This window comes from Orcinus orca, chromosome 11 (genome assembly GCF_937001465.1).
Source record: "Orcinus orca chromosome 11, mOrcOrc1.1, whole genome shotgun sequence".
In the NCBI taxonomy this organism is placed as follows: Eukaryota; Metazoa; Chordata; class Mammalia; order Artiodactyla; family Delphinidae; genus Orcinus; species Orcinus orca.
The window spans coordinates 95,286,408-95,298,363 of NC_064569.1; the positions used below are offsets into that span (position 1 = coordinate 95,286,408).

Below are 11,956 nucleotides of genomic sequence, written 5' to 3' on the forward strand. Positions count from 1 at the left end.
TCTGCAACAAGAGAGGCCACCGCAATGACAGACCCATGCACCACAACGGAGAGTAGCCCTCACTCACCGCAACTAGAGAAAGCCCGCGCACAGCAACAAAGACCCAGCACAGCCAAAAATAAATTAAAAAAAAAAAGTTTCATCCATGTTGTAGTATGTATCAGTACCTCATTCCTTTTAATAGCCAAATAATATTCCACTGTATGGGTATACCACATTTTCTTTATCCTTTCATGCACTGGTGGACATTCATGTTGTTTCCACTTTTAGTTATTATGAATAAAGCTTCTGTGAATATTCATGTGTAAGTTTTTCTGTTGATTGATATTTTCATTTCTCTTGGATATATACCTAGGAGTGGAATTGCTGGGTCATATGGCAACTCCATGTTTAACTTTTTGAGGAACTGCTAAACTGTTTTCCACAGAGCTGCACTATTTTACACTCCTACCGTCAATGTATGAGGATTCCAACTTCTCCACATCCTCACCAACACTTGTTATTGTCTATCTTTGATTATAGCCAACCTAGTGGGCATGAAGTAGTATCTTACTGTGGTTTTGATTTGCATTTCCCTGATGACTAATGATGTTGAAAATGTTTTCATGTGTTTATTGTTGATTTGTACATCTTCTTTAAACAAATATCTGTCCAAATCCTTTGCTCACTTTAAAGTTGAGTTATCTGTTCATTTATTATTGGGTTGTAAATGTTCTTTACATATTCTGGATACATGATTTGCAAATATTTTCTTCCATTCTGTAGAATACCTTTTCACTTTCTTTGTAGTGTCCTTTGAGACACAAAAGTTTTTACTTTTTTTTTAAGTATAGTTGATGTAAAATATTATATAAGTTTCAAATATAAACATAGTGATTCAAAATTTTAAAGGTTATACTCTACTTATAGTTATTTTAAGGCTTTTAATTTAATTTAATTTAAATATTTATTTATTTTTGGCCACAACACGCAGCATGCAGGATCTTAGTTCCCCAACCAGGGATCGAACCCGTGCCCCCTGCAGTGAAAGCGCAGAGTCTTAACCACTGGACCGCCAAGGAACTCCCAAGGGTTTTTAATTTTTGATGAGGTCCAATTTATTTATTTTCTTTTGGGTGTTGTGCTTTACGTGTTATACCTAAGAAACTGTTTTCTAACCCAAGGTCATAGAGATTTAGTCCTATGTTTTCTTCTGAGGGATTTTATAGTTTTTAGCTCTTACATTTAGGTTTATGATCCATTTTGAGTTAATTTTTGTGTATGGTGTGAGGTAGAGGTCCAGCTTCATTATTTTGCTTGTGCATTTCAGTTATCACAGCAGAATTTCTTAAAAAGATTATTCTTTCCCTCATGAATTGTCTTGACACCCTTGTTGAAAATCAATTAACCATAAATGTACAGTTTATTTCTGAACTGTCAATTCTTGCCCAATGATCTATATGCCTTTGCTTATGCCAGTACCCTCTCAAGTTTTAAAATCAGAAAGTTTGAGTCCTCTAACTGTTTTCTTCTTTTTCAATATTGTTTTATCTATTCTGGGTCCCTGGCATTTTCATTTAAATATTAAGATCAGCTTACCAATTTCGCTTTAAAAAGCCAGCTGGGATCTTGGTGGAGATTGTATTGAATCTGCAAATTAATCAGTCAATCTTAAAATGTTAAGTCTTCTGATCTGTGAATATGTCTTTACATTTATTTACATCTGATCTAATTCCTTCAACAATGTTTTGCTATTTCCATTGTACAAGTCTTACACATCTTTTTTTAAAGCTACAGCTAAGTATTTTATTCTTTTTGTTGCTATTTTAACTTGAATTGTTTTCTTAATTTCATTTTTGGAATGTTTATTGCTAGCGTATAGAAATACAATTGATTTTCATATATTCATCTTGTATCTTGCAACCTTGTTGAACTCATTTATTACTTCTAATAGTTTTTTAGTGAGTTCTTTAGAATTTTCTGTACACAAGATCATGTCATTTTTAAATAGAGATTGTTTTACTTATCCCATTCTAATCTGGATGACTTTTTATTTATTTATTTTATGACCTATAGTTGATTTACAATGTGTTAATTTCTGCTGTACAGCGAAGTGATTCAGTTATACATATATATATTCTTTTTCATATTCTTTTCCATTATGGTTTATCACAAGATATTGAATATAGTTCCCTGTGCTATACAGTAGTACCTTGTTGTTTATCTATTCTATATATAATAGTTTGCATCTGCTAATCCCAAATTCCCAATCTATCCCTCCACCACCCCCCACTTTGGCAACCACAAGTCTGTTCTCAATGTCTGTGAATCTGTTTCTGTTATGTAGATAAGTTCATTTGTGTCATATTTTAGATTCCACGTATAAGTGATATTATATGGTATTTGTCTTTCTCTTTTTGACTTACTTTGCTTAGTATCATAATCTCTAGGTCCATCTGTGTTGCTGTAAATGGCATTATTTCATTTTTTATGGTTGAGTAGTATTCCATTGTATATATGTACCATATCTTCTTTATCCATTCATCTGTCAATGGACATTTAGGTTGTTTCCATGTCTTGGCTATTGTGAATAGTGCTGCTATGAACACAGGGGTGAACGTATCTTTTTTTTTTTTTTTTTTTGCGGTACGCGGGCCTCTCACTGTTGTGGCCTCTCCCGTTGCAGAGCACAGGCTCCGGACGCGCAGGCTCAGTGGCCATGGTTCACGGGCCCAGCCGCTCCGCAGCATGTGTGATCTTCCAGACCGGGGCATGAACCCGTGTCCCTTGCATCGGCAGGCGGACTCTCAACCACTGCGCCACCAGGGAAGCCCTGCACGTATCTTTTTGAAGTAGAGTTTTCTCCGGATACATGCCCAGGAGTGGGATTGCTGGATCATATGGCAACTCTATTTTTAGTTTTTTGAGGAACCTCCATACTGTTTTCCAGAGTGGCTGCATCAATTTACATTCCCACTAACAATGTAGGAGGGTTCCCTTTTTTCCACACCCTCTCCAGCATTTGTTATTTGTAGATTTTTTTTAATGATGGCCATTCTGACCAGTGTGAGGTGGTACCTCACTGTAGTTTTGATTTGCATTTCTCTAATAATTAAAAATATGGAATGCTTTGGGAATTCCCTGGCGATCCAGTGGTTAGGATTCCATGCTTTCACTGCCGAGGGCATGGCCAAAAAATATATATATATGGAACGTTTCACGAATTTGTGTGTCATCCTTGCACAGGGGTCATACTAATCTTCTCTGTATCGTTCCAATTTTAGTATATGTGCTGCTGAAGCGAGTACCTGGATGACTTTTCTTTCTTTTTCTTGTCTGATTACCCTAGCTAGAACCTCCAAAACAACGTTTAATAGGAGTGGTGACAGTGGACATCCTTGTCTTGCTCTTCATCTTAGGGGGATGTCATTCAGTCTCTCACCATTAAGTTTGATTTTAATTATGGGTTTTTCATATATTCCCTTTATTAGGCTGCAGAAACTCCCTTCTATTCTTAGTTTGCTAAGTATTTTTATTATGAAACTGTGTTGGATTTTGTCAGATGCTTTTTTCTGCATCTTTTGAGATGATCAGATGGTCTTTGTCCTTTATTCTATGGATGTGATGTATTACGTTCATTGATTTTCAAACCCCCAAGACCATCTTCAGTATCAATGATTCATAAGAAGGACTCATAGGATTCAGTATGTAGTCATACTCACAGATAAGTTTTATTATATAGTGAAAGGACACAGAGCAAAATCAGCAAAGAGAAACAGCACAAGGGGCAAAGTCCAGAGGAAACCAACACAAGCTTCCAGAGTGCTCTCCCAGCGGAGTCAACATAGGACACGCCTAATCCCTCCAACAAGTCCTGACAACATGTGAAATATTGTCTACCACGGAAGCTCATTTGAAATTCAGTGTCCAGGGTTTTTAATAAAGGCTGGTCATATAGGCATCCTTTGTCTAGCATGTATCAAAATTCCAGACTCCCAGAAGGAAAGCAGGTATTTAGCATAAACCACATGATTTGTATAAATAGTGTAGGCATAGTGAGCTACTCTTACCAGTCCTTAAATTCACATTCCCAGATGCCAGCCAAGGGCCAACCTTGCAAGCAGGCATTTCTAAGGATAGCAGTCTCAAGCTCCACATGTTAATTTTTTTCTGCATAAGATATTAAACCAACCTTGTATTCCTGGGATAAATCCCACTTGTTCATGATGTAATGGTATAATTATATACCATGGTATAATTCTTTTTATATGTTTTTTATTTTTTTATTGAAGTATAGTTGATTTACAATGTTGTACCAATTTCTGCTGTACAGCAAAGTGACTCAGTGATACACATATATTCATTTTTTCCTTTTTATATATTGTTGGATTCATTTTGCTAGTATTTTGTTCAGGATTTTTGTGTCTAAATTTGTAAGGGATGTTGGTCTGTTGTTTTCTTTCCTTGTGATGTCTTTGTCTGGTTTTGGTATCAGAGTAATACTGGCCTCATGCAATGATTGGGAAGTTTTCCCTCCTCTTCTGTATTTGGAAGGGTTTGTGGAAGATTGGTGTACTAGTTTCCTTTTGCTGCTGTAACAAATTACCACAAACTTAGTGGCTTAAAATAACAAACTTATTCTCTTACATTTCTGCAGATTCAACATCCAGAAATGACTCTAAAGTGAGAAATCAAGATGTAACAGGACTGGTTCCTTCTGGAGGCTCCAGGAGAGAATCTATCTGCTCCTTGCCTCTTCCAGCTTCTAGAAGCTTCTCATGGCTATTTCCTCCATCCTCACAGCCAGCTGGGTAGTAGCTTCTTGTTTAGACTCTGCTTCCTTCTTCACATGGCATTCTAACCCTGACTTTTCCATCATCCCTCTTAGAAGGACCTTTGTCACTACATCAGGTCCACTTGGATAATCCGGGATGATCTCCCCATCTCAAGATTCTTAACTTAATCTCATGTGTAAAATCCCTTTGTCATATAAATTAACATTCATAGATTCTTCCAATTGTGACAGACATGGGTATTTTGGGGAAGACATTATTCAACCTACCATAATTAGTATTAATTCTTCTTTGAATGTTTCATAGAATTCACCAGTGAAGCTATCTGGGACCAGACTTTTTTTGTGGGAAGTTTTTAATTATTAATTTGATGTCTTGTAATTCATGTTTTCAATTTCTTCTTGAGTCAGTTTTGATATTTGCGCTTTTCTAGAATTTGCCCATTTTATCTAAATTATCTAGTTTGTTGGAGTACAGTTGTTCATAGTATTCTTTTTTTTTCCTTATTTCTTTGGCTTTGTGGAGGTATAATTGACAAATCAAATTGTATACCTTAAAAATATACAACATGGGACTTTCCTGGCGGTCCAGTGGTTAAGACTCCGTGTTTCCAATGCAGGGGGCACGGGTTCGATCCCTGGCTGGGGAACTAACCTCCCACATGCCTTGTGGTGTGGCAAAAAAATGGGAAAAAAAAAAAAGTATACAACATGATGATTTGACCTATGTATACTTTGTGAAATGATTACCACAATCAGGTTAATTAACACATCCATTACCTCAGTTACCTTTTTTTATGTGTATGTGGTGAGGGTGCTTAAGATCTATTCTCTTAGCAAACTTCAAGTACACAGAACAGTATCATTAGGCAGTTACCATTCTGTACATTAGATCCCCAGGGCTTATTCATCTTATAACTGAAGGCTTGTACCCTCTGATCAGCAGCTCCCCGTATGGTATCCTCTTATAATCTTTCCTATTTCTGTAAGTTTAGTATTAATGTCCTCTCTTTTATTTCTGATTTTAGTCATTTTAACCTTCTCTCCTTTTTTCTTGGTCAGTCTAACTAAAAGTTTATCACTTTTGTTGATCTTTTCAAGGAACCAACTTTGGGTTCTGTTGATGTTCGCTATTGTTTTTCTGCTCTTTGGTTCATTTGTTTCTGCTCTAGTCTTTATTATTTCCTTCCTTCTCCTTGCTTTGAGTTTTATTTGCTCTTTTTTTTCTAGTTCCTTAAGGCAGAAGTTTAAGTAATTGATTTGAGATCTTTCTTCTTTTTAAATCTAGGCATTTACAGTTATAAATTTTGCCCTGAGCCCTGCTTTAGCTACATTATGTACATTTTGGTTCTTGACATTTAAGAGGCAATATTGTGTAGGGGTTAAGGTCATAAGACCGGGACCCACTCCCTGGGTTGAAATTCAGCTCTGCAACTTATTAGCTGCTTGGCCTTCGGCAAATGCCTCATCTGTAAAATGATATGATAATAATAGTAAATACCTCATAGAATTGTTGTAAGGATTCTATATGTATTAATATACTTAAAGGATGTAGGACAATGCCCAGAAAATAGAAAGCACTTAATAAGTGCTTTTTATTTATTCAAAATAATAAATAATATTATTTATTCAACAAATATTTATTGAATTCCCACTATGCAGCAGGCTCAGTTTTCGTCGGACTAGTAAACAAGACCAGGGCACTACTTTCCTGGCATATATGTTCCAGTTGGGAGAGGCAAACAGTAAATTAATTAATTAAGGGAAAGTGCTACATTGAGAAATAAAACAGGGTGATGTGCTAGAGATAGGCTGAGGGACTCCTTCAGATTGAAAGAGGTGGTTTAGGGAAAGCCATATCCAAATGAAATCTCTCAAGGACAGAACCTGCCAAGCTGAAGAACAGGCTTACACAGAAGTCTCACAATAAGAACAAGAGTGGAAAGTTTGAGACCCCTCAGGAAGGCTGGAGACCCCTCAGGAAGGCTGGAATGTTTTAAACCCCTCAGGAAGGCTGGAGACAGGATAGAGGAAGAGTGGTGTCAGAGGAAGTCAGTCTGGGACTTTTTTTTTTTTTTTTTTGGCTTGCAGGATCTTAGGTCCCCTACCAGGGATTGAACCCCTGCCCCCTGCAGTGGAAGCGCGGAGTCTTAACCACTGGACCGTCAGGGAAGTCCCCAGTCTAGGACTTTTAAATGACTTCATGGGATTCCAGAGTTCTGGCTGTTCCATAATTTTAAAAAATTTTTATTGAAGTATAGTTGATTTACAATGTTGTGTTTAATTTCTACTGTACAGCAAAGTGACTCAGTTATACATATATATATTCTTTTCCATTATGGTTTATCACAGGATATTGAATATAGTTCCTGGTGCTATACAGTAGGACCTAAATATTTGTCCATCCTATATATAATAGTTTGCATCTGCTAATCCCAAACTCCCAGTCCTTCACTCTGCCCACCTCCTTGGCAACCGCAAGTCTGTTCTCTATGTCTGTAAGACTGTTTCCATTTCATAGATATGCTCCTTCGTGTCATATTTTAGATTCCACATGTAGGTGATATCATATGGTATTTGTTTTTCTCTTTCTGACTTTGTTTAGTATGATAGTCTCTAGGTCCATCCATGTTTGCTGCAACCACAACTTTAAAATATTCTCTTATTGGAGGTTGCTTCCCAGTTTGTTGCTATTACAACAATGGCGGCACATCAGGTACATCTCTGTGCAGTCATGTGAGTCTCTCTTTAAGATAGATTCCTAGAGGTGAGGTTGTTGGGTTGCATTACTTTTTAATTGGAAACAATGTTATTAAAAGATAAATAAATGAGAGACCATACAATGAGGAATGGGACCCACTAGGGGCACCGCAGACACTTTCTAGAAGACTCTCATGTGCTGGGTAGTTAAGCCTTCAGGCAGCAAGGAGCTATTGAATAATAAATTAGAATTATCATTTATTGGGACTTCCCTGATGGAGCAGTGGTTAAGAATCTGCTTGCCAATGCGGGGGACACGGGGTTCGATCCCTGGTCCGGGAAGATCCCCCATGCCACAGAGCAAATAAGCCCGTGCGCCACAACTACTAAGCCTGCACTCTAGAGCCCGCGAGCCACAACTACTGAAGCCCACGTGCCTAGAGCCCGAGCTCCGCAACAAGACAAGCCACTGCAATGAGAAGTCCGCGCACCACAACGAAGAGTAGCCTCTGCTGGCCGCAACTAGAGAAAACCTGTGCGCAGCAACGAAGACCCAAAACAGCCACAAAAAAAAAAGAAATTAGAATTTCATTTATTAAGAGCTTATCATCTGCCTGGCACTCTGCTTCCTTACATGCAAATTCATATTTCATCCTCGTAAAAATACTCTGCTATAATACTATTGGTATCCATCATTTTACAGCCAAGGAAACTAAGACTAAGTTAAAATAACTTGCCAACGAAAGTCGCACAGCTCATAAGTGGGGTAGCCTGGATTTGAACCTAGGAATCTTGACTCTACTTCTAAGTTTAAGCACTATATCCAGTGGTCAAAGAGGTGGAAATGGGTCAAATGCAGACCGAGAACAAGGTGTCTTCTTCTAGCCATGTGAGAATAGCTTTGAGAGTTTTGAAAGAAATCACTGGTTAAAAAATAAAGAAAGAATTGGTTATCCCTCATGATGCCTTGAATCTACACACGAATCCTATTAGTTGCCTTATAGCGAACATCCTCTCTCCTTTTTTCCTATTGGAATATCACTAAGTGGGCACACGGTCACCCAGAATGAAAATAACATCTCTCACCCTCCTTGCACTAGATGTGACCATGTGTCTAAACTCTTGCTGATGGGATACAAGTAGAAGTGTTATATGGCAGCTTCTAGGAACAGAAAATAAAAGACTGTTGGCGTACCCTTTGCCTACTTCTCCATCTTTTGACAAACTTCTTTCTCCCTGGTCTGCAGATATTAACTTGGTGCCTGAAGCTGAAGGCCACCCATCAGCAATGGAGGGTGACCCAGGGAGCTGGAAGCAGCTGAGCAGGGAATTTCGTGGAGTAGAGAGCTTCTATTCCTGCCCTGGGCTGCAGGCATCTGATATTTTCTATTCTATTCCACCTCATTACAAAAAAGTTGGCTGTGACCCACTTGACTTCACAACACACTAATGGGTCACAAGTGCCGGCCGCCCTTGAAAGGCAGGTTTCAAATGGGGCAGGAATACTGGAGAACTGGTAGGGAATATTCAGTCATCGTGTGCATTGGGTGCTGTTTTCTGCTTTCAAGAGTCCTCAGAGAGCAGGGCACACACAAACAGAAGCGCTCCAGTCTTCAGCAGAGATAGAAAGGAATGTACTCTGCTGGCAGCCCCCAATCCAAATTGTCCAAGGGTTCCCTAACATGGAGACAATCGGGGCTGAAAGAAGCCCTCTGCTTTGGTATTTCAAACCTAGGCAATTATGAGGAGCGGCTTAGGAGCAGTAGTGAGAGATAAGGCTAACTTTCCCCCAGAGGCCAGGAGCCTGAAGGCAAAAAATGGGATTAAGGAATTTGCCTTCCCACCCTGTTTTAGAAGCATTGAAAGCGGCTGCCATTAAACTCAGCACAGAGGCTCATTTGTAGACCAAACTCTCCCGGCCTAAAAATTTTATCTAGGTGAGGTCTTTGACTGTGGTCATTTGCACATGAAGCAAATAGTCTGGAGGGCTGCTAAGTGTCCCCCCTTAACCGTGGGGGGATAGTTCCAAGACCCACAGTGGATGCCTGAAACCATGGCTAGTACTGAACACTATACATACTGTTTTTTCCAGCATCACTACTCTTGCTCTTTGGGGCCATTATTAAGTGAAATGAGAGTTACCTGAACACAAGCTCTGTGACACCACAGTAGTCGATCTGATCACCGAGAAGGCTACTAAATGTCTAAGGGGCGGGAAGTATATGCAGTGCGGATGCACTGGACAAACAGGTGATTCATGTCCCTGCAGGACAAAGGTACACTGGGCAGGGTTTCATCACACTACTCAGAACGGTGTGCAATTTAAAACTTATGAATTGTTTGTTTCTGGAATTTTCCATTTAATATTTTCGGATGGCATTTGACCTTGGCTAACAGAAACCAGGGAAAGTGTAAGTGAAACTAAAACCGTGGATAAGGGGGTGCTACTGTATTACCCAAGTAACCACCAGTTTGGCCTGAAAACATCTGTGACTACTCAACCCTGAAGCCATTCCCAGGCTACAAACCTGCACCAGAAGTGAAACAGGCACTGAAAACCTTGTGGGCCCAACAGGCATCTCCCCAACACCAACCTCTCCTGTGTCCTTGGGGGATAGTGGACATTTCTCTCATTTTCAGAACAGTCATTTTTATTGTGGTTACCTTGTTCCTACTCCACTAGTACATACCTAAAGACAGTTTGTCTTTTAGCTTATAGGTTGCACCTCTATCTGGACCCAGTGGGTAGTTATAGACTTAGGTTATAGACTTTGAGCTGAACACAGTGGGATTTGGGGAGTTTCTCTATTGGGGATCAGGTGAATGTGTTTCATAAGTGGAGAGAAGAATATATATAGGGTGACCATTTAATTTATCATCCAAACTAGGACACTTCTTTAAAAATTATTTTTAATATTATTTATTCATATGTTAATGAAATTATGTGTGCATGTTTATTTTAATAATATTATTTAGGTATCCTTGACATATAAAAAACTGCACATATTTAAAGTGTACAAATTGAAAAGTTTTGACATAATATATACCTGTATATACCCATGAAACTGTCACCACAATCAAGATAATGAATTTATCCATCACTTCTGCCAAAGCTTCCGTGTGTTCCTTGGTTATCCTCCTCTCCTATCCTTCCTTGTACCCCCCAGCAGGCCACCACCAATCGACTTCTGTCACCATACAGTAGTGTGCACTTTCTAGAAAGTATGTGAATTCTATATAAATGTATATATAAATATAGCATAAATTATTTTATATGGCTTCTTTCACTCAACATAATTATTTTGAGATTCATCTATGTTATTGCAGGTATTGTGAGTGTATTCCTTTTTCTTACTGAAAAGTATTCCATTGTATACATATACCAGAGTTTGTTTATCCATTAACCTCTTTTTTTTTTTTTTTTTTTTTCTGTGTTACGCGGGCCTCTCACTGTTGTGGCCTCTCCCGTTGCGGAGCACAGGCTCTGGACGCACAGGCCCAGCGGCCATGGCTCACGGGCCCAGCCGCTCCGCGGCATGTGGGATCCTCCCATACCGGGGCATGAACCCGTGTCCCCTGCATCAGCGGGCTGACTCTCAACCACTGCACCACCAGGGAAGCCCTCCATTAACCTCTTGATGTACATTTGGGTTGTTTCCAGTTTTTGGCTATTACAAAAAGCTGCTCTGAACTGTCAATATTTGTATGGACATATATGCTTTCTTTTCTCTTGGGTAGATACCTTAAGGGTTTTTTTCACTTTTAATGGGACTTCCCTGGTGGCGCAGTGGTTAAGAATCTGCGTGCCAATGCAGGAGACACGGGTTCAGAGCCCTGGCCTGGGAAGATCCCACATGCCGTGGAGCCATTAAGCCTGTGCGCCACAACTACTGAGCCTGCGTTCTAGAGCCCGTGAGCCACAACTACTGAGCCCGCGTGCCACAACTACTGAAGCCCATGTGCCTAGAGCCCATGCTTCACAACAGAAGCCACCGCAATGAGAAACCTGTGCACCACAATGAAGAGTAGACCTTGCTCACCGCAACTAGAGAAAGCCCGCAAGCAGCAACGAAGACCCAAAGCAGCCAAGAATAAATAAATAAATAAATTTAAGAAAAAAATTGTGGTAAAATATACATAACATAAAATGTATCACTTTAACAGTTTTTAAGTGTTCAGTGGCATTAAATATATTCACATTGTTGTGCTACCATCACTCTATCAATTTCCAGAACTTTTTCATCATCCCAGATAGAAACTCCTGTACCTATTAAACAATAACTTCCATTTCTCCCACTCCCCAGCCCGTGTAACCACTCTCTGTCTTTATGGATTTGCCTGTTCCAGGTGCCTCATATGAATGGAATCACACAGCATTTGTCCTTTTGTGACTGGCTTCTTTCACTTAGCATAATGTTTTCAAGGTTCATCCATGGTGTAGCATGTGTCAGTACTTCATGCTTTTAATGGCTGAATAGTATTCCA

At 39.3% G+C, this 11,956-nt stretch overlaps 1 non-coding gene across 1 annotated transcript; it reads right to left on the reverse strand.

The window, feature by feature from the left end:
- Positions 1 to 3,180: 3,180 nt before the first annotated feature.
- On the reverse strand, positions 3,181 to 3,287 carry LOC117196511 (U6 spliceosomal RNA). The gene has a single exon (XR_004476742.1). It is a non-coding gene; the product is annotated as a U6 spliceosomal RNA (small nuclear RNA).
- Between the last annotated feature and the right edge of the window lie 8,669 nt (positions 3,288 to 11,956).